At 50.1% G+C, this 27,676-nt stretch overlaps 1 pseudogene; it reads left to right on the top strand.

Moving 5' to 3' along the window:
- Positions 1-15,107: 15,107 nt before the first annotated feature.
- Positions 15,108-15,269, top strand: LOC144116789 (U2 spliceosomal RNA; annotated as a pseudogene).
- The last annotated feature ends 12,407 nt before the right edge of the window (positions 15,270-27,676 follow it).

Raw genomic sequence — 27,676 nt, forward strand, 5'->3', positions numbered from 1 at the left:
ACGGTTTACGCAAGAAGCGTATTGGCGCTAAAAAACGGAGACAGCACACACAAGATCCCCAGGTGGTCGAAATTTTCCCGGAGCCCTCCACTACGGACCGCAGTCGAAACGCCGACAATGAATGCGTTTTTGTAGAAGGGCTAACCTGAGATATTTATCTTAATTGCTGTAGCTCCTGCTAGATGGACTACATGTAGAAAAATACGTTGTCACTGGTCGTTTGCGCATTATGCAGTGAGTAAATGTGGAGAGATGGGCGTCCACCTCGAAGAGCGTGTAAGCATCAAATTCTGTGTGAAGCTTGGAAAGACAGCCACACAGACGTATGAGCTCCTTCGTGACGATTACGGGAACGAGACATTATCGCGGGCGCGAGTTTTCGAGTGGCAAAGAAGGTTCGTTTCAGAGAGAACGTAGGTGGAAGACGACACAAAGCAGGGGCGCCCTCCTACCTCACCGTATGAAAACAACGTGGCTCAGTCCCTATGCTATCAGGTACTCTCGACAATAGTAAGACAACATGCTACCAAATTATATATATATATATATATATATATATATATATATATATATATATATATATATATATATATATATATATATATATATATATCAAATACGTTGATCTTTCAAAAATATGTATATATTTTTTTGAAAGATAAACGTATTTGATTGCTGGAGGTAAAATGCAAAGTTGAGAAACGCTTCATTTAGACAGATTTATTTTGAGTCGACATTTCGGACAGAGCCTGTCCTTTTTCATGACTGGAGTTACAACGATCTCCCTCTTCTTACGGTGGTGGCATTGAAGAAAGAAAAATATTAGAAACGGGAGAAAGAGAGAAACAAAAAAGAGGAAGAAAAATGCGCTGTCGCCCGCCGCCGACCGAGCAGCCCCGGGGAGCAGGATGAAAAAAGGAAAAAAATGGTGGGGCTTTAGTTCTGGTTAAACCTTGAGTGACGCGATAGCTCCAGCTGGCCGAGTGGACCTTGGTGACGTGATCAGCCACGGCGCCGCGCCGCAGGCAGCTGCTCCGCACCACGTGACCAACCACGTGACTGCGTGGCGGCGCAGCCACGCTGAAGACTCAAAATGCTACTAGCTATCGCTACAAAAGGAAAAACGAGGAGTGGGAGCGGAGAATAGGCACCCCTCAAGGCAACAACAGAGCGGCGGCGCGTAAGGTGCACAGAAACAGGCGGTGCCGGAATCGCCGAATATATAGGAATTAGAGATCCATGCACTCGCGTGCCGCCGGCCAAAAAGAGTAAAAAAATAAACATAATAAAATCCAGACAGGGCAGGAGGCTTCCGTCATTTTCAGACTTCCGCAGGAAGAGTCAAGGCGGAATTAGGGTCGCAGTGAGCTTAAACACACACGCACACACACACACACGCGCGCGCGCGCGCACGCACACAAGAATGAAAAAAAGGCGGCAACACATCCGAGTTAGAGAATATGTCGTGTGGGGGGTAAATGTGAATGGCGGGAGCAGTTGAGCGAGTGGGGTGAGGGATGAATAGCTTAGTGTAAGCGGATGGGCTAAGCTTGAAAAAGATGCCGTTGGCGAGAAACGAACGAGGTATGCCAAGTCGGCACTCGCAAGGTCAGCACTGGCTCTGCAAGGGCGGATGGAGGACAATACACCCGGGCTTTCATTAGTGCCGTGAGGAATTGTTTCAAATTTGTAAATAAAGCACGACTCGCATTTCTCTTTACCGGGTGTTGTGGAGCCCACCCTGTAGGATTGTTAACTTAATTGAGTCAAATGGGGGATTTTTCTCATTAATGTGTTTTGACAAGGGGAGGTTGGGCAGGCATAGGATATGCGCGCGGTGGTTATTAAAGCGAATTCGTAGAGGGTTAATGGTCTGCCCAATGTTCTGCATACTGCACGCACTGCATTCTAGGAGGTATATTAAGTTCCAGGAATCACAATCAAAGTTGCCATTAGTTTTGCATTTGATGCCTGAAGCTGTGCTTATTGCACAGCTTGATGTTTGTATGTGTTTGCAGACGTGGCATCTACTTTTTCCACAGGGTCGGCACACCGTACCCCGGCTGGTTATTTGTTTTTGAGTGTACTAGAATGTTGCGAGCGTTTTTTGGTCGTCTGTAGACTGCGTGATGGGGAGCAAATTTTTGGCGAGGCGCTCACTTTGTTCGAGATTGATCAAATTTCTTTTTGAGGATTTTCTTTACGTTAGGCGGGTTACTGGTGAAGGTAAGAACGAGATTTGTCTGATGATCTGTTTCCTCGCTGTATTGACGTCCCTCCATTATTTTCACTCGGTTGAGTTTAGATGCCCTTTGAATGGCATCGTCAACAATGGCGGAAGGGGGGGGGGTATCGTTGCTTAATGAGAATTCGCATGCGTTTGGAATTTTTTACGAAGTCCTCATCTTGAGAACATACTCTTAAATCGATGTTCCTGAGAGTATTGGATGCTTGTTTTAGAGAGAGGACGATTGGAGGAAGACGAAGTGTCCTTGTTAAGGTGCCTTCACATCGCTCTTGTGAAAATCTCGTCTGCCGCGTAACCATGTTCAATATAGAAAACGAACTGGATTCACGTCATCCGATGGGGCTTCGGACGCTCAGTTGCCGCCTGATTGCGTCGCATGCATCAAATGTCACGCAGTTATTCCTGGACCTGAACTGTGCACCGAGGCTAGGCCTAGCGCCTCCGGTGACGTGCTGGCGGGGATAGCTCCACCTGCGCCGCTTTCCTCGTTGCGCCAGTACAGCGGCCCACTGAGCATAGGCCGGACCTCCAAAATCGTGCCTTTGTTTCATCAGATACGGTGCCTGCCCTGCCTTCTCCAGGTGTACAACAGCTCGTGAGCGCTTTACCCTCTGGACGGAACACAGATACGGCTGCTCAGCCTATACTTCTGGATCGACCTATACCAGTACCACATGACACGCTGAACACTCCAATGAACCTGCCATCAGCACCGCCAATCGGGCCGCCGGCCCTCCGCTCTCCTTAAAAGCGCCCTTTGGGAGACGCTGCAACGGGTTCCTCTTCGGCCAGCGGCGACTCACAAGGCAAACTTTCCTGCCTAACCACAGACCACCCAGTCGTGTCTACCCACGGCTCATTGAGTTACAAAGCCACTATCAAATCTCTGTAAACGAAAAGCCTTACAGATAGACCGACCAGAATTCTGCAGGCAAACCTGGATGCATGTCTCGGAACGAAATGTTTTCGCGGCTTTACGGCCAGAAAGAAGTCCAATACCATTGCTGTGTGGCTCCCGACCTTAGCTGCCGTGGAACGTCTGCAAATGCTACAGTGCATTACAGTTAGCAGCGAGGTCTCGGTACCGGTACAGGTGTGCCTGGTTGATGGATCCGACTTGCAACGTTGTGTTGTCTACAACGTCGATGTTAATGAGGACCAGGCCCCCCTTCAGCGTGAGCTCTATTGTCCCACTCACCGAGTGATCCAAGCACGTTACATGGGAAAAGGGCGATCATGCTTCGTCACCCTGCAAGGCCCACCAACACCGCCGGCCTGCTTGTACTATTATGGATGCATTTTTACGGCCTCGGCCATACAAACCAACCGCCGTCTACTGCTACAGTTGCTTCAGACCTGGCCATATGCGTAGATCCTGCCCTTTCACAAGTCAAGTGGAACCTTCGTCAGAAGGCGCAGCGGCATACAGATGTGACCTCTGCAAAACTGACGACCACTACATCGCATCGGCCACTTGCCCCACAAAGCAGAAGGCAACGGAAAAAATTCGTCGTGGGTATTCTAAGCAAATGACTGCGAATGTGAATACGCCCCTTGTGCAGACTTCCAACCGGTTTGCACCTCTCCAGTCGGATGATGATGAGTGGCCCGAACTTACCGTGCTGGACACGCATGAAACTGCTACCCAGCAGTCTTATAGCGAAAAAGTGCGTAAAGGACTGCCGACATCAGCAGGCTACAAAACAGCGTAGCATCCCGGAACCTCTCAACGATGACATGGTAGCAGTTGATGACCAAATTGCACGCCTTTTGGCAGAGGTCTCAAGGCTCCGACAACACCGTGAACTGCTTGCCCGCCGTAGACATGCAGCGGGATCAGGCACCGCCACTAGAAATGATGAATCAGCACCGAGCATGTCCCGCTCACCAGCTTCTTTCACCGCACCTCCATGAGTACCTGCTACAATGCCAGATACCTCTACAGCATCCCTGCTCCGCTTCATAGTTACCCAGTTATCCAACCTGACATCTGATCTCTTACAACGCATGGACTACTAAACGAAGATGGCGCGTTCCGGCTTTTCTGGTGTGCTCCAGTGGAACTGTAGAGGCCTCTCCACTAAAGTGGGAGAGCTCAAAACCCGTCTTCGCTTGCGCAAGCTCCAGATGTGGGGCATGTTACTGCAGGAGACCAATGCCTTACCAGCAATTCCGGGTTTCAGTGGTTACGCGTCGCCTTCTATGAACGACCATCGTGTGCACACTGCTTCCCCTCCGGGAAAGGCGGCGGTGTACGTTGACACGCGTTTCCCTCATGTATGACTCTCTCTGGGAACTTGGTGCACCTCGTATCAGGAGGTAGTTGCAGTTGCTGTAAAATTATCGAAGGCAACTGTTGCGGTGGTATCCAACTACGTAAGACCAGCGGGTGGCGCTTCGTCCTGTATTAATCTGGGCTGGTTATTGACTGTGCATAGGAAATACCCCGGGTGTCCGATTTTAGTGGGAGGTTACTTCAACGCCCCACACCCAGACTGGGGGTACGCTAGTTCGAGCCCCCGCGGCAGCCGTGTGCGCGGGCAACGCGGGCTATGCGTCACAGTCACAGTACCACCTATGCTCCTGATCTGACTTGGTGGTCTGGCCCCGGCACTCCCTCGCGGCACCTTGAGCCTGACTGCTCGGGGAGTGACCACCACCCTCTAATCATCGGTGTCCATCCATCACGTGCTCGCCGGTTACGCCGCAAATGCACGGTGGTCAAATGGGATTGTTTTCGTACTATTCGCCAGGATCTCCCTGCAGAGTAGTCACCATCGCTTGTCGACCGCGTACAATGGGCGTTAAACAGGGCTACCACCTGGGCAAACATCGATCGACCGGTTCCAGATACCGGTCTGCTAAACTTGTGGGCTGCTCGCCGACAGGCCGAGCTGGCAACTGAGCTATATTACTGCTAAGGCTCGCAATTACGAACGCGATCTATCACGAAGGCAGTGGCATGCGTGGTGCGAGCGGTTTTCTGCGAAGTCGTCGAATCGATCTCTCTGGCGAACTTTCCGCGCAATGGAACACGGTCACCGTCGCCCCGACGCAGCTAGCACTGCATGCTCCGCAGCTAACTTGTCTCCGGATGAATTCGCCAGAGAAGCGGCACAGAAATTCTTTCCAAAATATGATGTGCTGCCGCCCTCAGCTACCCCATCTAACTTGGCAGGGATTCCAGCTCACGTGGATAAACTGCCATCAGCACCAGATTCCGATGGTATTGCGTCTCCTTTTACCATGCCTGAGTCGCTTGCAGCAATAGATTAGGCTAAACGAAAGACATCGCCCGGTCCGGATGCCATTCCATATGAGGTGTACAAGACCATGAGTTGTGCTCTCCTCCCTCAACTTCTCGACACCATTAACACAGTATGGCTAAACGGCTCTGTTTCTGAGACCTGGAAATTGGCCACTGTGGTCCCAATTCCAAAAACAGGGAAGCTACCGACGGATCGTGCAACTTCAGGCCTATTTCTCTAACATCAACACTATGCAAGCTGACACAGATCGAAAATGTTAGCCGCAAGACTGTCGTGGTGGCTGGAGCACCACGGTTTCTACCACCCCGCCCAAATTGGCTTCCGTCCATTAATCGGTACTGAAGGAGGTTTGGCTGTCTTGGCGTTGCAGGTTCGGTCATCAACTCGCAGCCACAGTGCGCGTACCATCCTCGCCATGGATATCGAAAAGGCTTACGGTGATATAAGTAATGCTGCCGTTTTGCATTCTATTGACATGCTGTATTTCGCTCTTCAAGTATGCAATTTTATAAAATCCTTCCTTGAAGGCAGACGATTTGCCATACGCCTCAGTGGTGACTCCATGGGATCATTTCAGTCTGTTCACGGTGTACCCCAAGGCTCGGTACTGTCACCAACACTGTTCAATATTGCCTTCATTCCTCTTGCATGACGCTTACATGATGTTCCTGACGTTAAGTTCTTACTGTACGCCGATATACTGTACGGTATGGAGCACTCACCATGACCTGCTAACTCAAGTGGCGGCCCTATAGTCAGCCTTATATATTACTGCCAATTATGCTCTGTCTGTCGGCCTACAGCTTTCCGTGAGCAAAACTACGTTCACGCCAGTGGCCAACCGCTGGGGACGCCGTAAACTCGCTGCCACGCCAATCCGTCTCCAATTATCTGGAACCCCAGTTCAAGAATCTTCGACATTGAAAATTCTGGGTTTGTCGATACATCACTCCGGAACGGATACTGCCTGGCTTTCTCAGGCTGAAAAGCAGTCGTTGCAGACCTTGGGCCTAATCAGACGTATTGCTCCCAAAACCGGCGGCGCTCACTCCAATGTAGCACGACATTTGGCGAAAGCGGTTTTGGAACCGCTCCTCATTTACCAAGCACAGTTCCAACACTTAACCAGAGCTCAGTGGGATCGTTTGAAGGCCGTAAATCGAGAAGCAATGAGAGCTATCACTTGCCTTCCACGCATCACACCGATCGTGGCACTTCAAAAGAAAATGCTCAGTTAAATCCCCTTGACGAGCTTGAGCAGCAGCGCCATGATGCTCGTAGCGTTAAGGCCACCCATTCGCATTCACCGCGAGCACTCCGGACCTTTTCTTCATCACGCACCATACTTTCGCCGCCGACGTCAGTTCTTCCTCCATGGGACTTTGTGCAGCTGAGTGGCAACAAACCAACCGATTTACGTCACCCAACCTCACCTTATGCGGCATCGTCCCTTCGCGAGCGAATCGCGGAACAAGAGAGTCTCCTACCCCGCGGCTCAATTATTATATATGCTGATGCCATTATCCAGGGCTGTGTAACTACGACTGCACTTTATTGTCCCTGCCAGCCTGCACTTAACAAGACGGCCAGGTTTCGATTCCCGGAACCCCTTACTTCCTTCTCTGCTGAGCTGCTTGCTATACAAGATGCGCTTCGCTCTGTAGTCGCAGTTACCTTGCTCCTTACAGCCCACATTATCATCCGTACTGGCGCCCTTCAAGCAACTCGTCTACTCCGGCGCATCAGCCACAGCCCAGAAATGTGCCAGAATATACGTCGCCTGGCGGCTCGCATCCCGCAAGCCATTCGAATTGAGTGGGTGCTCTCGTCCCTCCGTGTGCGATAACCCTCCTCCGCGGTCTTACCCGTGCAGAGGAGGTTGTGCTACGGAGGATCAGGGTCTGGGTTGCCCTCACTCCTGCCGTAACTTGGACGTGGCCTCAATTTCGCCACTTATATCCCCGCCTAGGATGTCCAGTCTGCAACTCGCAAGACACTGAGGCTGACATTCACCACTTGTTTTGGGTTTGCCCGGCACTGAAGCCAACTAGAATTCGCCACCCGGCATCAGCGGGTCTCCACCCAGACAACCCGTCCTCAAATATTGATTGGACGCAGGGGCCACATCACCGCTCCCTCCTCGCCTTCATTAGATCGGCCTACCTTTCGTACTTTATTTAACACCCACCCACTCTTTTCTTTCCTTTCTCTTTTCTTCCCAAGTCCCCTTTAGCCCAGCGGCAATAAACAACGCTATCAAAAAAAAAAACATTCTTCTGGTTTACTTAGACCCTTCGCTGGCCTCGGGGGTGTCTGCCTTTCAAAGCGCAAATGCTGTAATATCTCTGAATATGTTGTTAAAAGAGAGGAGGAGCCTGAATCAGTAAGGGAGGACCTAGAAGGATTCCAGGGAAGAAAAGCTCGGGCCGAAGCGTGTGTGCGTTCGTTTCTTTCAACTCCCTGGTGACCTGGTACCCATATTAGCTCCTTCCTTGCAGCTGAAATCGTACATTGACTCAGAATTTTGCAGGCTATAAAAACTTTTTCACAGATATTCACACGGGGCGCTATCCCACTCGGGACACAGAACTGGCCACTGGTGGCGTTGAACGCAGCCCCTGACTGTGGAGGCGCCTGGCAGGCGCACGCGCACGATGCACGCCTATATGTGTGTCAGTTACATCGCTGTCGTAGCTTAGCTTATTGGTTTTCAACGTCCCTAAGCGACTACGCATGTGTGCTGGAGCATTCGCGGCCATTTTTGCAAGCACGCAGATAGAGCCCTGGTACAGGCCAGGTGCTTTCTCTTGAGTTTATCGCCTCGCATAATCCTTTAACTTTGTCGGCACAGGCGAGCAAAAATGATCCGCGACCTGTGTTTCCCTGCACAATGTGCGACGCCATCTAGACAGGCCGCGCACCACTCCACTTTCTTTTGTGAAGCGTGTTTGAGCTTGCTGCGCACTTCCTTTTAATTCGAAAGCTTTACTGGCCGCGAACTTGCGATTTCCTCGTGGAGGTGCTCCGAGGAGGCACGTGACGTTACAACGCGTGCCTCGCCGCGGAGCCGAACCGGTCTGGCCGGGCCGGCGGCGGCTGGCCCACTCGGCGGCTGGCGTAACGCCGGGCGCGCGCGCGTTACGTCGCCGTATAAACGCGTTTTAACAGAGCCTCCGCTTAACCGCTAACCAACAAATTCGGTGGCGGCATCTATGGGAGCCACTGAAACCCCCAGCACACTCACTGAATGAAAAAAAAACATGTGCCGAGGCTCGGAATCGAACCAGGGCCTCTAGCGTTTGAGGCAAAGACGCTGCTACTTCGCCACGACAGCTTAATTTTGTTTTCTTCATTGCATAGAAATTGTGCCCAAAAGAAGAATCTAAGCACGCTTACGCCACATAACACCAGGCCACCTTACCCCTGCATGAACCCTCCTTCCAAAACATCAAACATCTGGGAGACACGCATGCACATGCATCCAGACAGTGGAGCCAGCTAGATGCCTCTTGCAGGGCTGCATATACTGCATGGCCGCATATAAATGCACTCTTCCGATGCAGAAGTCGCGGCGCTTTTGCTGCGTATATGCAGGCCTAACAGAGCTAGGGCATCAGCAGTTTTTTTGCTTTCTATTCCCTCGCAAGGTATCAGCTGTCAGTGCATTTCCACACAGCCTGAAGCGTGGAGCAAAGGGACAAAAGGCGTGCTGTTCTGTTTCGGTAACAGATGGCCTCATGTGTGCGTGGCAATGAGCAGTAGTGAACAGATATAAAGTGCCCTCTTTCTTTTGTTTGTGGGCGTGCTGGGAACAGATTTACGCAGTCATGGGCACGTAATCAACGAAAAGTGTGCATTACTCAGCGCTTTGATGAAATCCGAACAGTAAACATTTGGCAGACGCAGGTATGATTTCTAGGTATGTAACTTGTTGACGTTACAAGAATGAAACAATGTCGTCAGCTTTCGTCAGTCTTCATACCGGACTAAATAACAAAGCCAAAAGATGAAATTCGCCTTGGGAAAAGACGGAAAGCCAGACTAACTACCCGAAGCCCCTACGAACAGGGGGGATGTATGTAAAGACTTTGGCAAAACATCCTCTGTGTGTACCTTTTCCTGTTTTTTTGCCCCAGTCGGTTTATTTCTGAAATGCGGAAGAGTTTGAGACGGCTCAAAGATGGCCTTAGAGCTTCCAGCTTTTGACATAAAACGCAACTTGTTTTCTGAGCCCCCGTTGGGCTGGCGAGCTGGCACAATATATATATATATATATATATATATATATATATATAGAGAGAGAGAGAGAGAGAGAGAGAGAGAGACAAGGAAAGGTAAATGAGGGGCCCGTTTGACAAACTTATGAAGGAAGCCAACAGTCACCGAAACCAGGGTGCATAGGGGAACGTTCTTTTTTTTAATGTGTTGTGCTTATCAGTGGGATAATATTACTAAGATTAATAAATCGCTTAAAGAAAATTACCTATAAAGCAGCAGAAAAAAAACCATGCCGCCGGTGGGATCCGAACCCACGACCTCCGAATATCGCGTCCGGTGTTCTTACCAATTGAGCTACGGCGACGGCTATCCAATCTGCTGCTCTCGCGGGTATTTATGTTTATTTGGTGTACGCGAACCTTGAGAGTGTTCACCAGCGCCACCTTCGTCCATAGCGGCGGACGTAGCACGTCCTGTAATACCGCGAGCGTGACGTGGAACGTCATCTAACGGCGAGGGCGGAAACTGTGCGAGAGCCCTCTTATGCTACCTTTGGCATCAAGACTGCCAGAACTGAGACCCTCGTTAAGCTATTATATATATATATATATATATATATATATATATATATATATATATATATATATATATATATATATATATATATATATATATATATATATATATGTGTGTGTGTGTGTGTGTGTGTGTGTGTGTGTGTGTGTGTGTGTGTGTGTGTGTGTGTGTGTGTGTGTGTGTGTGTGTGTGTGTGTGTGTGTGTGTGTGTGTGTGTGTGTGTGTGTGTGTGTGTGTGTGTGTGTGTGTGTGTGTGTGTGTGTGTGTTGAAAAGTAGGAGGAAGTGAACGAACGTAAAACTCAACACGCCGTCAACAACAGCAATGACAACAGAAAAAACGACTTGATCCAACGCAGCCGCCGCTGTCGGGTTCGAAACCCGACGCGGAACGCTGAGGCGCCCGCGCGCTGTGCAATGTCAGTGCACGTTAAAGACCCCCAGGTGGTCGAAACTATTCTGGAGCCCTCCACTGCGGCAACTCTTTCTTCCTTTCTTATTTCATTCCCTCCCTTATCCCTTCCCCTATCGCAGCCGCCGCGGTGCCTGAGTGGTTATGGCGCTCGGCTGCTGGCCCGAAAGACGCGGGTTCGATCCTGGCCGTGGTGGTCGAATTTCAATAGAGGCGAAATTCTAGAGGCCCGTGTACTGTTCGATGTCAGTACACGTTAAAGATCCCCAGGTGGTCGAAATTTCCGGAGCCCATCACTACGGCGTCTGTCATAGCCCGATTCGCTTTGGGACGTTAAACCCCTATAAACTAAACCAAACCTTCCCTTATGGCTTGGTTCAGGTGTCAGCCGAGATGTGAGACAGATACTGCACCATTTCCTTTCCCCAAAATTCAATTTCAATTTTCATCTATATCTCTCACCACAGCCACGTACCTCAAAGCTGAGGCGTCCACTGACCCAGGGAGCCAGTTATGCGTCTTTCCTTTCCTCAAATTAATCGGCGTCTGGAACGGTGTCAACGCCAACGCCAATGAATGCAATGAACGCCGGCAGCTTTCGCATGTATATATTGGATTAGCTGAGCTAGTCCACAGCCTCACTTTTTGAAGCGAAAAGATTCACTGCGCCTGCTTTAAGAGCCGTCAGCGGTGCCGCAAGTTTTACCTTGAATGTAGCTAGAGGTCAAAGAAAGAAATGACACCTGACACAAATTTCAGTGGACACCCGAACCGCGCCCGTAAGGAATAATAATAATAATTGGTTTATGGGGAAAGGAAATGGCGCAGTATCTGTCCCGTATATCGTTTGGACACCTGAACCGCGCCGTAAGGGAGGGGATAAAGGGGGAGTGACAGAAGAAAGGAAGAGAGAGGTGCCGTAGTGGAGGGCTCCGGAATAATTTCGACCACCTATGAGACAGGCGTCATTTCATTTCCTTAACTCCAAGTTTATTTCACTTTCCTTCCCTTACGGCGCGATTCGGTAGACAGGCGTCATTTCTCATGGTTTGGCCTCTACGTACATTCAAGGTGAAACTTGCGGCCACACTGACCTCTAGCTATATGTTCAACTTCGAACTTGCGGCCCTGCTGATGGCTCGAAAAGCTGGCGTAGTGAAGCTTTTCGCTTCAAAAAAAACGTGATACCAGTTCTGGTTTGTTGGCGCCTGCTGTATGTTTCAGGGGGGGGGGGGGAATCCGACTGTGCGGCCTGCCCGTGGCCCCCCCTGCCACCGGATACGGGCCGGTGTAGTTTCGGCTACTAGGCTTTGTTCCGGTGCAACGCCAGCGGTGGGGATGGGCTGGCCGGGGCCCGTCCTCTGGGGATGCAAAACCCCATGGGAGTGGCAGCGACTCCCAAGCGACTGAGTGGGCCAGTCGCGCACGTGAGGTCCGATGCCTGTGCGGAGGCAGGCCTGGTTTCATAATCAGGTTGGACTCACGGAATTGGGCTCAAAAAGTGCTCGAAAATCAAAAGGCCTCTGCACGCGGGGGCGTGCGTGGCTACCGGCTGGCGCGTCGGTTTCTGGCCACGGAGAGGCCAGGTCCGCGCGGGGGTTTCCAGCAGAAGGGCTCCTTGGGAGCGATGTCCTCGGGGAAGCAGCCAGGGATGGCTGACCGCGGGGCCGTGAGGCTAGAGCGCGGGACGCCGAGGTAAGGGGGACCTTAGTACGACCGATGCGAAAACCGTCGATGTTGTGGAGTAGCGGTGGAGTAGGCCCGGGTTATCTCACCCTCGGCCAGGTTCTTGGTTTGTGGCCCGGTCAGCCCGGCCCTGAACACTCCCTCCTCAGTAGGTGTGGAGCAAGCCAGGGGAGGAAATAAGTGCAAGGTTGGTTGGTTGGAAGCACAGGTGGGTCCCCGGGAGTCTAATTCCATTGGCTGGATCCACCACACATACTTCCGGAGTCTGAAAAGCCGCGAAAAACACTTGACGGTTAGTAGCTGGGCAGCGTTACGCAAGTCCGAACCGGACCCCTGAAAGTCGTGGAGGAGCCCGAGGCAGCTGCCCCGGGTTAGGATTCCCTGTCTCCGAGTCGGAGCTATTGCGTCGTTGGGTGGTCGGGCATCCCGTGAGTGGAGCCGCACCATTGGACAACATCGACGCCCTCCCTGTCCTGGCCAGACAGGAGTCGAGCGATGATAAAATGAGGGTCAATATCTCGCTGTCCCCATTCCCATCACATTACCCATAACCCTTCCCTCAGTCCCATTCCCACAACCTATGTCCCACCCCCTCCGCTACGTCCCAGGGGAGATCAGGGGAGTCTCCCCGGGCCCGCTCCCCCGGCTGTGGGTGGCTTAGTAGCATTACCCCATTTTTTTATTTTCCCACCTGCGGGTGGCAAAAGCACAACATTGCCTTCGGGCCTTTTCATTTATATTACGATTGGGTTAAGCCTGTGATACTTTAGTGGTACAGGCAGGAGCTTATTGGTTTACGTTTCTTTATGGCAGCTCCACCATACTCTTTGTATGTTTCAGTTCCACGTGTGTGCCAACGTATGCTTTCACGCAGCCGGTCACTTCCTGCTCGCATTTTGGCCATCGGCTTGGTGGCTGGCGAGGATCGATCGCAGTTAGGTTTTGAAGAATTACGGTCACATTAATGAGTCAGCCGGTCATTCACTGCAGTGTACGTGTACTGCTAAAGAAAAAAGGGAGACGCGAATTCTGCGACTTATCAGATACCGCAATGGCCGTGTTTTGTCTGAACTGATGAGAGGGTGGTCAGCTTTCTGTCGCCCGTACAAGGCAAATGAGTCTTCCTTATAGGTATATGACGTGCAGCTCGAGCTCCTGTAAAATCAGCGGGGCTGGATAATGGAACCTAAAGGCGCATTGGACTAGTGCATGGTTTTCATTTACGCGCAACAATAAGTAGCGATTGTTCACCTTGAGGCTTATATGCAAAGCGGATCGCGTCTTCCTTTCTTCTTTCACTCCCTCCTTTATCCCTTTCCTTACGGCGCGGTTCAGGTGTCCAACGATATATTAGACAGATACTGCGCCATTTCCTTCCCCAAAAACCAATTATTATTATTATTATTAGTTCTAGTCGCCTCGGTCTTTACAAGTGAACTCGCTCATTGTTTTCAAAGGGTATATGCGCTGTCGTAGAGGATTGTCACAAGGATATTTTTTCTCCCGTAGTCGGGCCATGTATACCTGTAGTTTACGCTGCCTGTACTCACTGCTCTCATTTTCTGTCTCTATCCTCCTACTCCTTCTTTCCTCCTTTCCACTCCTCCTTCCATAGCAGCGAAAGAGTGAGGCAGAAAAAAAAAGGTCGGTGCAGCTCTTATCTCGTGAAAGCAGTACACACGCTAACAATGCCTATGTATACAGCTCTTTCATGGTCCTCGCCATTACAAAGCACCGTTATATTGGATGCCGTCCGGTGGCTCTGTGGCTATGGCACTCGGCTGCTGACTCGAAAGACACGGGTTCGATCCCGGCCTCGGCGGTCTGATTTCGATGGAGGCGAAATTCTCGAGGCAGGTGTACTGCGCGATTTCAGTGCACGTTAAAGAACCCCAGGTGGCATAATTTCCGGAGCCTTTCACTACTGCGTCCCTCATAGCCTGAGTCGCTTTGCGGCGTTAAACCCCCGTAAACACATAAATCCAAAAGCTCTTTCCAAGATTTAAAAACAGTCCACGATGCACGAAAGGGGGAAGTATCCGTGCGGGAACCATGGAAATTAAAGGAATCACGCTTCGCTGTACCGGATATTCCGCACGCAAAATAAATCTTTATCGAAATGCTGAGCTAAACAGCGTGGTGTCGACGCAGACAATCCGTAAAGCAGTGAATACAGGTGTTCGGTTAGGGCTGCAATTGTGACTTCAAAGAATCCAACGTGGTTCCCGGTATTGCGTCTCGTTTAAGTGTTAGCGTGAGCATGCGCGTTTTGCATTGCTTATGCGTTTGGGTAACGACAAATACTGTGGAGCAGAGCTCCACGAAGAACCTCCTATAACAACGAAGCAAGAAGCCTTTGACACAAGAATACAACACTGCGAAATACATTCCACCATTCACTGTTTCCGATGGTTCCTGAAATTTCGCATCAGTTATCCGAAACAAGCTTCGCAAGAGGAGGGCGGCCGTTTCAGCGGCCAAGCGCATGCACTGCTGAGAAGAGAAAAATGGGTAAAACCTGATCACGTGCTCTTGGTGTGGCAGGTTGTGGAGGAGGAAAAAAGAAACCTGAGTGAATAAGCTTCACACAGCAGCTAATTAAAGCAACTATGTGCAGCACGTGCTAAGGCGCTAGCACGAGACAGGAATAAAGTAAAAGGAGCACTCATCTTCTGGCCGTCAAAGCCTTTCTCTACTGTCATTTCTTCTTCATGATTTGCGAATGTCCGGACCCCGTAGAGTATCTGTTACGGGTCCAAGTTGGACTTATTTTAGGAAATGTGGCGGAGAGTTTGAAGGATGCTTCACTCCCGCCACCGGTTGGCCCGGTATTACACTACCTCCGGGATCGGCCTTGTATTTAGCGCGTCTTTTCTATCCTGTCTTTCTGTCCCATCTTTCAACTCTCCTTCTTTCTGCACGTGGTAGCGATTGTGGCTCGGCTTGAGCCAGTGAGCAGGCCTGTGCACTTTCCTTTCTTTCTTCCTGGCAGCAACAGACAGGCAGGCAGACAGACAGACAGACAGACAGACAGACAGACAGACAGACAGACAGACAGACAGACAGACAGACAGACAGACAGACAGACAGACAGACAGACAGACAGACAGACAGACAGACAGACAGACAGACAGACAGACAGACAGACAGACAGACAGACAGACAGACAGACAGACAGACAGACAGACAGACAGACAGACAGACAGACAGACAGACAGACAGACAGACAGACAGACAGACAGACAGACAGACAGACAGACAGACAGACAGACAGACAGACAGACAGACAGACAGACAGACAGACAGACAGACAGACAGACAGACAGACAGACAGACAGACAGACAGACAGACAGACAGACAGACAGACAGACAGACAGACAGACAGACAGACAGACAGACAGACAGACAGACAGACAGACAGACAGACAGACAGACAGACAGACAGACAGACAGACAGACAGACAGACAGACAGACAGACAGACAGACAGACAGACAGACAGACAGACAGACAGACAGACAGACAGACGTTCATAACACTGCTGACGCAAAGGAATTCAAGTAAAACCACTACGCTGTAGCATGCCCCGAGAAATAAATTCGTCTTGCGAATGAAGGACACCGGACAGATTGTTTATCCTTATTTCTGAGTTTGCGAGCTTGTGATGTGACCAAATTGTGTTTTTTTAAACACAGTTTGGTTTGCACGCTTGCGCGCGTGGGCCTTAGGCGTACGAGAAGTTATTAGAAACATGCGCAGATGTTTTGCTGAGATATATATGCAAACAAACACAAACACGTTGAACGTATTTATAAGAAGGAAGATGTGCTCAAAGGAATAAGGTGGAAATGTCGAGCGGAAGCGGTATTAGCTGTGTCGCTGTTCCAATAAAACGTCGCACTATGCCAGACTGTTCACGTGCTGCACTTGGTAAACACACTGGCGCGAACATGCTACTCGCGATGCGCGTACTTGTGGTCCACGCGCTGGTATACTAACAGGAAATCCACTTGCCCCAGAGCCGCTGCGATGGCTCAGTAGTGATGGTGTTCGGCTGCGGGCCCGAAAGGCGCGAGTTCAATCCGGCCACGGCGGTCGAAATCGAGGGAGGAGTGCTAGAGACGCGTGTACTGTGCGATGTCAGCGCACGTTAAAAAGCCCCGGATGGTAGAAACTATCCTGAACCCTCCACTATGGCGCCCCGCGTAGCCCGAGTCGCTTTGTGGCATTTAACCCTATAGCAAACCGAACATTTCACTCCCATCTTCCTTCCTTCTCTCGCGGTGATGATGGTGGTGAAAAGCATTTATCTATATATGCAGAGAGGTGCTCGAGGAGAGGCCCCTAGTGTGTGCTCACCCCTTACCGTAGAAGGTGGAGTCTCTCATTCCGGGACCCCGTTGGTCCTGACCGCTGAGCAGATCCGCCGAACCAGGGTATGTTGGGCCGATAGTTCCTGGCAGCCGAGCAGAGCCGCCTCCCAGTCATCTCGGGTAGGGCAAGGGGTGATGGGGAGGGGGTGGAGAGAAGGATTCTGCCTGCATGCCCAAACCTTGTGAAAGGTGTCGGCCACCTCCCCACAGAATGAGCAGCGGCCGTCAAAAGAAGAATTCATGTGCTTGAGAACCGCCGGGCACCGCAGGGTGTTTGTAAAGAGCCTAATTGTTCGCCAGCTTTACCCAGTCACTTCATAGGAACCGGGTAGCGCCGGTGTTCGGCACGGTAGTGCTCAGTAATATCTTTAAAAAAAGAAGAGGGCTGTGATCTGGGTTAAGGTATTTCTAAGGAATACCTGGTGCCCGGTAAGTGAGTGCACGGGATGCCTCATGGGCGGCTTCGTTACCTGGCATGCCTTGGTGGCCGGGGACCCTATGATTAAGCGATGAGTGGGATCGCAGTCGCGAGTACTGTGGTGAAGAATTTTGTGAGCAAGTGGAGTGATCCAACAGCACTCAAAGTTACGACAGGCTCCGCGAGAGTCTGTGAGGATGAATTTAGAGTTGGTATGGGAGGCTGCGAGGGCGATCGCTACCCCCTGCGCATGACTCGAGCTGGGTGCTCTGAGTGAGAAGCCGTCCACCTCTTTTTCCATCGTGTATGACTGCAGCCGTGTACCATTCCCCCATGGAGTGGTAGGGGCCTGCAATGTCGACGTAGAATACGTGTCTCTTTGAGCCATAGTGGCGGTGCAGGGCATCTGCCCGCGCCTGGCGCCGGCCATTATGGTCCTCCTTGCTCATCTTAGCCGGAAGAGGTCGAACGTAGAGGGCGCGTCTCCGCAGTTCGGGCATTCGAACCCGTTTCATCGTAAGATGGTCATGTTTGATATGTAACCGGTCCAAGAGGCGGCGACCGGACACTGTCTGGGCGAGACGAGTGTATAGGTTAACGAGATGCGCCCCGCGAAGTTCCCGATAGGTGTTCACCACCCCTAACGGGAGTAGTCGCGCGTTGGAAGTGCAGATCGGGAGGTCGAGGGCTCTCTTGAAAATTCTGCGGAGTACAACCTCAAAGCAATCTTTGTCATGAAGTGAGAGAGATGGGCTGGAGGTTGTCTGTGTTTACCGATTCCCCCGCCTTCAGGATAAAGGTTACCAATGATGTCTTCCAATCGGGTGGCAACGGAGTGTCCCCGGTCCAAATGGCGTTGATATATTCAAATAGGGTTTCGTATGCCCGATCGGGAAGGTTTTGCAGCATTTTGACTGTTACCTTATCCCTCCCGGGCGCCGTCCCCCTACGCATTTTGGCAGGAGCCGCGCGAAGGTCGTGGAGCTGGAAAAGCTGATCCAGTTCCGGATTATCGCTGCCTGTATATGAATAATCCTGCCCCCGCGGGGCTTGATCCTGATAGAAGTATTTTGAGCGTAAGACGTTCGCTAGCCGCTCTGTGTTTTCTTGAAAATTGTGTATCGCGCGAGTGAGGTGTTTCCGGGTTTCCGAGCGTGTTTGTGTAGAGTCTTTGAGAGTCCTAAAGAGATGCCAAGTGTTGCGGCTCGAAATCTGTCTTCCTGCGCTGTTGCATCTATCTACTCAGTTATTGTCAGCGAGCTGGGCAGCATACTCAGCAGCTTGCTGGGTGAGGCCAGAGATGCGAGCACGGAGTTTACGATTGCGTTTCTGCCGCCGCCATCGTTTAGTGAGGCTGCGGCGAGCTTCCCAGATGGGCTTCAGGTGGTTATCCACGTCCGATGCACGCTCCGTAAGCTGGATTTCTTTTCGTGTGAACGGAGTGTTTGCATGAGTCCGTGTGTCCAACTGTCTTGCTTCAAGGGAGAAGTCGCTGGGAGGGCCTGGCGGAAAGCATTCCAGACGGGAAGTTGGGTTGTGCAAGGGGGCGATGTAAGGGTCGAGTGTAAATGACAGTGTTCAGTATGCAGTGGTCGCTACCGAGGGTGTCCTCAGTGTTGATCCACACTGCGTGTCGGATGGGTTTCGTGAGGGTAAGGCCGGGCAGGTGTCCCTAGTAGCGGAATTCCCTACATGTATCGGGTGGGCTGGATCGGTTAGAAGAGTGATGCCCAGCGTAGATATGTTCCGCCAACTTACAACCACGCGGCTCTTCTTTGCGATAGCCCCAAATGGGACACGGGGCGTTAAAATCGCCCACTATCGTGAGGGGGTTGCCGCGATCCTTAGTGCTGCGCTAAAGATATTAGAAAACTGATGTTTTTTTTAGTTTTGGGGGCAGTAGATATTAAGGAAGTGTGTGGGGCTATCTGTTCGGCGTAGAGGGAGGACAGAGACCATGACGTACGAATATTCCAGATTTAGGTCGAGATTAACCTCCTGCGCTGTGTAGGCGTTATGGATTAGGAGACAGGGTCTGGTTGAAAAGTACTATAGCCCGAAAGCTTGACCGCATCCCCGGTTTCTTGCAACGCAAGGACTGCGGCGGGGTGTTCGATGTTGTCAATGTACGTCCTTAAGTTGGCGCATTTGGCCATTAAGGTGGCAGTCTGGGCGTGTTGGTGATTCATGATGGAAATTTACAGCGCAAATAAAGACGAGGACACAAGGAAGACACATGAATGATAGCGATTCAGATGAAGGGTCTGTGTGCCAGCCTGCTTACCAAGAATGCTCTATTATTGCCAAAAACCGTTACCAACTCACACGAGAGATTATAGAGGCTGAAATGATAGCCCGGTTGGGTGGGTCCTGCGTGGCCAAGCCATCTATTGCTCTTACTAGTAAGAAGCTGTTATATTTGCGCCAACATATGAATGGGTCACCAACTGCGCATGTGTGATAATTGCCTGGTTTTTCAGCTATAATTACTGGTCCGAGTTTCGAAATAAACTGTTGCAAGTCAGCGCTCGTGTGTTCCATTTGTCTTAATTGCGTCGTAGTATTTATTTGCGCTGTGCGTTTGGTCCTGTCTGAAACCCCGACAGTTCCACTGTACAAGGGAAAGAGCTTGCTGTTTTTACGGGGAAGTGGGGGGGGGGGGGTGCAAGAGACACACAGAAGCGGCAGCAAAGCACAGCTTTAGTCGGGGCTTACAGAACATCTCTCAAAACTATACAAATATAGCAGTGCCACAAAGCGTACAATCCTGACTTCGCACTAGTACAGTGCCGCGCCAAGTGGAGTCCATAAGCAAACGCGTCAGCTCTGCGGGGAAAACCATGGTTATTAAAAAACCGACGCTAATTTTAACCTAACATGTTCAAAGACACAATGGAAATGGGATTAACTTAAAAGTGAAGTGTACAACTGCTGCTGTCGTAACGCAGATTTGTTCCATCGCGTCGTATGGTAGCTCGCAAGCTTTTGCTTTATTTCCATTTTCTTTTTGCGGCGGTGTCACGCATTCCAGACGAGGCCCACCAGAGGGACAATGGGAGCGAGGACACTAGCGTTGGCACCAGCGCAGACATTTTATGCATGCGGCGAGGCAACCAAACAGAAATAACTAACATACACAAAGAGAAAAAACGCGGGCACCACAAGCGCGTGCGCGCATACAAAAGCACTATAGGGAGGGAGGTCACAAATACCATGCTTGGGTGCAATCGGGAATTGATAACAATCAAAGACACTAGGCTCCTCCGGAAAAGCTAAATAACCAATCGTGCGTCTAAATTTAAAGCACAATTTAAAATCCCCTGGATCTGATCTCCAAGTCAGAGCGAACATACCCAGTACGAATGTCGCTTTGCTTACGGTGCATGGTCGGCCTGGTCGGTTGGTGCCGTTAACAGTCAGAGCACTGGGGGCCGTCGGAGGAGCGGAACTCGAGGATGTAAATCCTGTAGGTGAAAGATCTTTCCGTGTAAAGGTCGCTGCCACTGCTGGGGTCAACTGTTCGGTGCTGCCGACAGGACGAGGACCGCGGGACAGAAAGCCGTGGTACCGATGCAAAGACGTCAAAGCCTCTTCCCAGGCGAGTGGCACTGCCTTAGCTCCGAGTGAATACATTCTCCACAGAACGGGCAGCAGCGTCGCCGTCCTCACTCTGTTAGATCTTTTTCGTCCTCCGGCACACCAGTCTTCTGTCGCGTAATTCTATCACTGCGTTAGCATCATAGTCCTCTTTATTCGGCGAAAACGCCGTGGTCTGTGTGTCCAAAGCCTGCACCCACACTAACTTCCCCTCCGGAAGTGTTCGCCCACCAGAAATGTCTACGCAGCTTCGGAACGAAAAAGCGACGGCGTAATCTAATTCCAAGACGCAATTTGAAGGCGATCACTGTAAAAGTGAAATGCAAAACTACTGCTGCTAAAGTATGCTTGTCACGTTGCATTGTATGATAACCTGCCAATATCCCACCTACTCCCTTCTATATTTCATGTTTTTTCTTTGCTTCTCGTCGTATCCGTAGACATTTTTCTCTTCTTGAGTTGTGAAAGCTGGCTGCAATTAGAACCTCCGCTAAGTCGCCAATAGTTTATGTAGATAGAAATACCAGGTAGAAACGGCACCAGCATCCATGCAGAGAAAAAGAAAACTTGGGCGACGCTTAAGTTCTCCTTAGGAGTACTATGCGATAGCATTAGGTATCCCTCCCGCGCAAGTACTCAGTCTCTTTCTAAGATTCATACATTTCACTTCTGATGCAGTAGTGCAGAGTTTAAGCGATACGCCACTGCCCCGGCAGGTGGCGGTTTGAAACACAGCTACACGTGTGGCTTGTGAGCCCCAGGTTTTTTATCCCGTGCTGCAGTAAGGCTTGTTTTTGCTCAAATAGTGCGTCGGGACGCTGTCTGTTCCTAGAACAATGAACTGGTGCGCAATGCCAGGATGGGCAAGTGGCAATTGCATTTTTTAAAAAACCCCGCTGTCGCACCTCACGGCGACAAGCGGTGTCGGGATTGAGCGAATCCTGGCAGACTGCGTCATATCACGCATGTGAAGTCAGCAGCTGGGTGTGATCATTGGTTCGCCATGCCAACGTGACCAAACGCATCGGCCAGTAATTACCGAAATAAAAGCGCTAGATGCTTTAAATTTTTGCTTTTTTCGGAAACGTTTCTCATCTTAGCGATTAAAGTAGTCGTTTATGTGCATGCTTACCCGGTTATTGTGTGTGCAGCAATAAAAATTAGTACTCCACTTCCAGTTTTCGACACTAGTGTGCTCGTACCAATTCAAGAGACCGGAAAAACACAGCGCTACACAAAAGAAACACACAAACACACATAGCTGCGCGCACACGTGCAGTGGCTCTTTCCAAACACCGGAGAGTTCTTGGGTCCGCACTTCGGCCGTCGAAACCATAAGGTTGTGGCTGTGGGGCCGAAAAACCGCAAGAACAAAAGGAGACACACTACGGTCGCCTCTTTCATAGACACGAAAAGGACGCTCGCTAACAAATGCAGAGATTCGGAATTTTAGAAGCGGTGCTTCCAGCGATTTCGCTCCCGACCTCCGTCGCATGCGCTATCAGAATGAATGGGCCGTGCTGTGTTGTTGGCCAGGGACCATGATGTTACCATTCGGCACGGTCTGCCGAAAGATGAAGGCACTGTCTCGCTCCAGCGCATCGGACTCTAGCTGCCAGTCGGACAAGCTCCCCCGTGTCTGTGGCCGGTATTTCTCGCCTATTCGTGCGGCGGTCAGGTGCGGATATGAAGAAGCTAAGGGTGAAGCCGAGAGCTCTGTCGATGTTATTTCTTCAAACTACGAAAGTAAGTATTACTGCATGCAATACCGCAATGCAGCGATCGAATAACGTGCGCAACTGCGATGACTGGTCACAACACCAGCCTCGTCTATATTTTTTTATCTGTTAGCTAACGGATGAAATGCACACGGAACTATAGCGACTATAATAAATATATGTATGCTCGTCGTGTGAATGCCGTGGAGGATCATCTATGTCGTACGTGTACCTACGTGATTTGGCCGCAAGCTGCAGTCTTCGCGACAGCAAAAAAAAGGAATTTCAGTCATTCCCAAGGAAGTAGCTGTAGCGCAAAAAATTGCGATAGTGGCCCTCAAATCCTCCGTCGTCATCCATTTTGTTGCGAAGGAAAATGCGTGCATAGAAAAGCGTCATGTTTGTAAACAAAGGTGGCGCTGCGGTCGGTAGCTATGCGGTGTGTAGGCAAAAACACAGAATGCCTACACTGCACCAAGCGACGTTCTTTGAAACCAACTCACGTATGTGAATATTTCAAAGCGTACGCGTTTCTTGTGGTTATAAACATGTTTGTTGATGCTCGGCTTGGAGAGTAGTTTTGCAGTCTTTCAACCTGTTCGCCAGACGGAATTAGACGGACAGACTATCCGATTGCTAGTCCAAAATGGCGACGCGATGCACAACGCGAAGTAGCTTTTTCACATGACAAACATTGTGATGTGCTTTCTATTTTCGCCGAGCAAATTCACTCCGGAGACAGTAAAAATTACTGAACATTTAAGTCCTATCGCTGCTTTGAATAAGGCAATGCGATCCGAGAGCTGCACAATCGCATACGTAGACGTTTTCCTCGAGCTCCACACGATATTTGCGCTCACTCTGCTAAGCTATATACGTAAATAATTTTGCTTCCTAATTAAGAACTTGCGTTAATGTGCGCGTATTGTGCTTGATCGTAATGGCTTATTCTGTGGTATTTGTTGTGTTCGCCAAGTTCTGATTGACCTGCAATGGGGAAATTCAAATAATCTCGGAACTATAACATTGCGTCACTTTGCCGAGATCCCAGCGACGCTGGACCGCTGTTGAAACGATACACTTGTCGAAGGTCGCGAAAATGAAAATAGAGAAAAAAAACAAACTACGCGTAGTGCGTGCTAATACCCGAGTCGGCTGCTACTTGAAATGTCGCACACCTAGCGGCATGCTGCACACTGGAGGCGACTTGCTGCAGCCTTTTTTTTTTGCGCGCGCGTGCGAAGCGAAGCTCGGGACGTTGTTCGGGTGATTAGCATCTCAAAATGGCCTCCTCCGTTCAACTTACCATCACAAGGACACGGAATATCGCGCCTGGACATATGTTGAGAGCACAACAATGTGAAGGATTTGCAGGCGTTACTTGATTCTTGCACTCTTCGTCATGCTACCAGAGAGCAACCATGCGGATTAAGAGACGCGAACTAACTGATTAGTTTTCAGAGCAGAAACGCAAAGGTAGCCGTGAAGCCGATCTGTCGATATACTTGTTCTGCTCCTTGTCCCCTGCCCGTTGCTTTCGCGCCTATCTGACTGCAATAAACTTGCGGAAACTTATGACGCTTCCTTCCTTCTGCATTGCAGCTTGACCAACAGCACTACAATTTATCGGGGCGCTATAAATTATGCCAAAAAGCATGCAAGTGTGGCGCACTGAATATGGACGGTCGCGCTTTTTGCCTACACAACGAAACTCACTGCTAATGCCAGCGCCATAGCACCTCCTTGGCGTCACGGCCTGACGCTTGTATACAAGCTGCCAGTTATGGGAGAGTTTTTATTTTCGGAAAAATTTCATGACTGTAATGGCATACGATTGTTAGTGTAGTTGGGAAAAGTAACGTTATATAGGCAGGTCGCCATTCAAAAGCATTAAAACAATTAGGAATATATGAAAAGCAGCTGGGCTACTACTTTTTGTTTGTTTACTTTTTTAATTATCACCTCACTGGGCAGAACTTTGTAATGAAACTGATTTCTCTTCTCTGGCACCAGTTGATAACATAATTTTCAGTACTCAGTGAACTGAAAAGGCGTCTTGATATAGCACTGTGCAAAAATTTAGAGCACATTACTCACTTAACAACACTATGTCAAAAAAAATTTGCTTGCATTTCAGTGCTGGTTTATCTTGAGTGTTCTTGATCTTTTATTTTTCCATGCCCTGCAGTTTGTCTATTACTTCAGAAAAATGAGGTAGCTCAGTCTTGTTTCCTATACAAATCACAGAGTATAAAAATGATGTGTTTCCTTATGATGCTCCAAGAGCCCCAATTGTAAAAAATGGAAGTTGTTCAAGGAGTCAGCATGTTGTAATTTTTTGTTCCTTTCACAGTCACATCCAGTGCCAAACAGTGTAGCGATGGAGAAGGAAGGACTCAGGAAGTATCTGGAGACCATTAACAATGCAGGTGTCACCGTATGCTCTCTGGCCACAGGTAACATCCCAGGGTTCTGCACATTGCTAAGACATGAAAAGGCTTTGTGTAATGTTTTGCTAATACCCCTTTCACACGGGCACGTTCAACTGGTCAGTGAGTCAAAGGCCTTTGAATGTAATAATAATGCGTTTATTCATCAAAGAGTTACATATGATTAAGTCAGGTCTGCCCAAGCCAATACGTCTGTACCCGGCAGTACAGGAGGGACGGGGAGGCCAACTTTAGGCATGGAATTAAAAAGAAGAGGTACAAACAGGCGTGACAATATGAACATAAACTGTGTTCAAGCATGACATGTTTGAAGTATAATTTCAAATAAACAACATGTTAGCTCTTAAATAACTCTTTAAAAAGGGCACTGACGAAATTAAAAACGTAGTAACAGGCAGTGAGTTAAAAACCGAGGGTACTGTTACGGACGGCGACAGCCCGTCTGGATTGGCAACCGCGACAGGTCTCGCCTTCTCGCAGCCGACACTTATGCTCCTTCAGGATGGTTCTGAGCCACGCGATAGTGATCGCTCCCACGCTTCCCACCAAAGACCTCGTGGAGTGTCGCCCGGTTGGATTCTGGGAACCGAGGGAGCGGAGGCCTGAAAGACGCCGCCCCAGCGAACGAGCTGCAGTTATCTTCCCCAATGGTCCTGGCTATGTGGGGGGAACAATGGGGCCTCGTTTCCGGTGGAAGACGGACAGCGTGCCTATAGTACCGCGAAAGGGCTAGCGGTCATTGTCCGCAATCTTCGCAGGCATCTCAAAGGATGAAACGGCCCCTTGCGGCTTCTCGACCCGACCTTGCGATCTAGCCTGGCGCGGCGGCTGACATCTAATGGTGTGTTCGACTGGTCGCTTTAGATCGCTCTAGAGTGCTCCGAGAGGTGACCGCACATTCGGCTGGTCACAATCGGCCGCTCTGACTACATTCTTTCTGAGATCTCGCCTCCAGCTCACAGCGCTCTGACGTGCTCCGAGAAAAAAGTCGGAGCGGCTCCGAAATCAGTTCATGTGACAGAGCCACTTCCGCCATTTCGCGAAAGCGGTGCGAGGCCTCGGCGTCCCCTACTCGTATAGGCAGAAGCAAGTGCAGGCTTTTGACGCAGTCACGCTTGCTGCGTTGTTTTGCGGGTTCCGTGCTATGTGAGGCAAAATGTTCAAGAAACGCCGGATAAGCATACGCTAGGAACGCGGTCTGTGTTGCTGTCGCATGACAATAGTGACTCCAGCCGCAGCTCAGACGAGAACGAGTGCTATCCACAAGGCGATGTTAGAAAAATGAGCGTTCCGTGGGACGGAAAGCCGGGGTAGCGATCGATACAGGCTAAGTTGTGACCGCGATGCAAACTCTGTGCGACCACGTGCGGCTACTGTTGACATCAGCAGCGGTGCCGCGTCGTGATTCCGGAAGTTACGTGCTCCTTCTGCCCCCTGCGCTTCCGCTCTAAAAACTCGCTGCCCATTCGGCTTGACTAGTCTCGCAATGCGCTCAGAGCAAGAGCGGCGCCCACTCTGCCAGATCCTAACCGGATAGCGGGAGCGACCAGTCGAAGACACCATAAGGAAGAACAGGTGTTAGCAGCGCCTGGGAACCTTCGGCTCGCCAGATAAAGCATCACCCTCCGCAGTCGACATGGACCTGACGGTATCCTCTCCCCCAGGCTCGACATGTGACGGGGGCGTGTCCCTGTCTGCGGTGGATCGAGTTTGTGCGCGTGAATGAGTTTCAGGCCACTCCCAGCCCGACGAAGGCGTCCTCAACCTAGGGAATTTAGGGACGAAGAACGGTATAAAACTCGACAGGGAGTCCAGTGAAGATTCCTCCAATCCGATCCTGCTTTATGATCCTCCCTTAAGCTCCTTCATTCGGAGAGATCCCCACTTTTGATGCTGTAAAATGTAAATAAACCCTACTGTACAGTTTCCTTCCTTAACGGAGTCCGACAACGTCATTCAGAGACGGGACCTGCAGTGCTGGAGGAGTCAGCCTACTCAAGGGCTCTGTCTCCAATTCTGGTGGCACCGGTGGGATTGAAGCGCAGTTTCCAACACTGGTGGCGTGCGATGGACTTGGACCCCAATCCCTAACAGTACATAGTGAATTTATTTTATTTATTGATTTAAAATCTTCAGAAATGTATATGGTTGTAGCAGGAGGGGCACAGTCATTCATTTCACAAGAAATGACAAGCATATACAGATAATACCACAGAAAAACATAAGCTACAGAGCCAATATGGGTGTAGCAGCGAGGGACAGCATACCTTGACTGATGGCGAAAGGAACATACAGGCACATCGGTAGTAAGAAAATGACTTTGCCAAAAAATGAGTGCAAACAACGCTGTGAAGAAACAGAGCATCAGATGGGGGAAGTTGCAAAACAGAAAAGAAATTACTATCTGGCGGAATATCTGCAACATATCTATGCTATAGATCAGAGAATGTGCTTAAGGATTGAGTTTAAAAGTACAGAATGGTGGGCAAAATGATTACTATTATCCATGTTAACACAGCGCGGAAAAAAACGGACGGAACAAACATGACGACACGAGCGCTGAATTTCAACTGGTGATTACGCACATGTGTACATATACTATTCCCGCCAAACACTAAACAGAACAAAAAATATTGAAGAAGCACTGCGTCATCACTGAACATCTTAAAACTACATTACTACAAATGCATGCTCGGAAAAGGCGATTTCGCGG

The sequence above is a fragment of the Amblyomma americanum genome, chromosome 1 (assembly GCF_052857255.1).
Source record: "Amblyomma americanum isolate KBUSLIRL-KWMA chromosome 1, ASM5285725v1, whole genome shotgun sequence".
Taxonomy (NCBI): domain Eukaryota; kingdom Metazoa; phylum Arthropoda; class Arachnida; order Ixodida; family Ixodidae; genus Amblyomma; species Amblyomma americanum.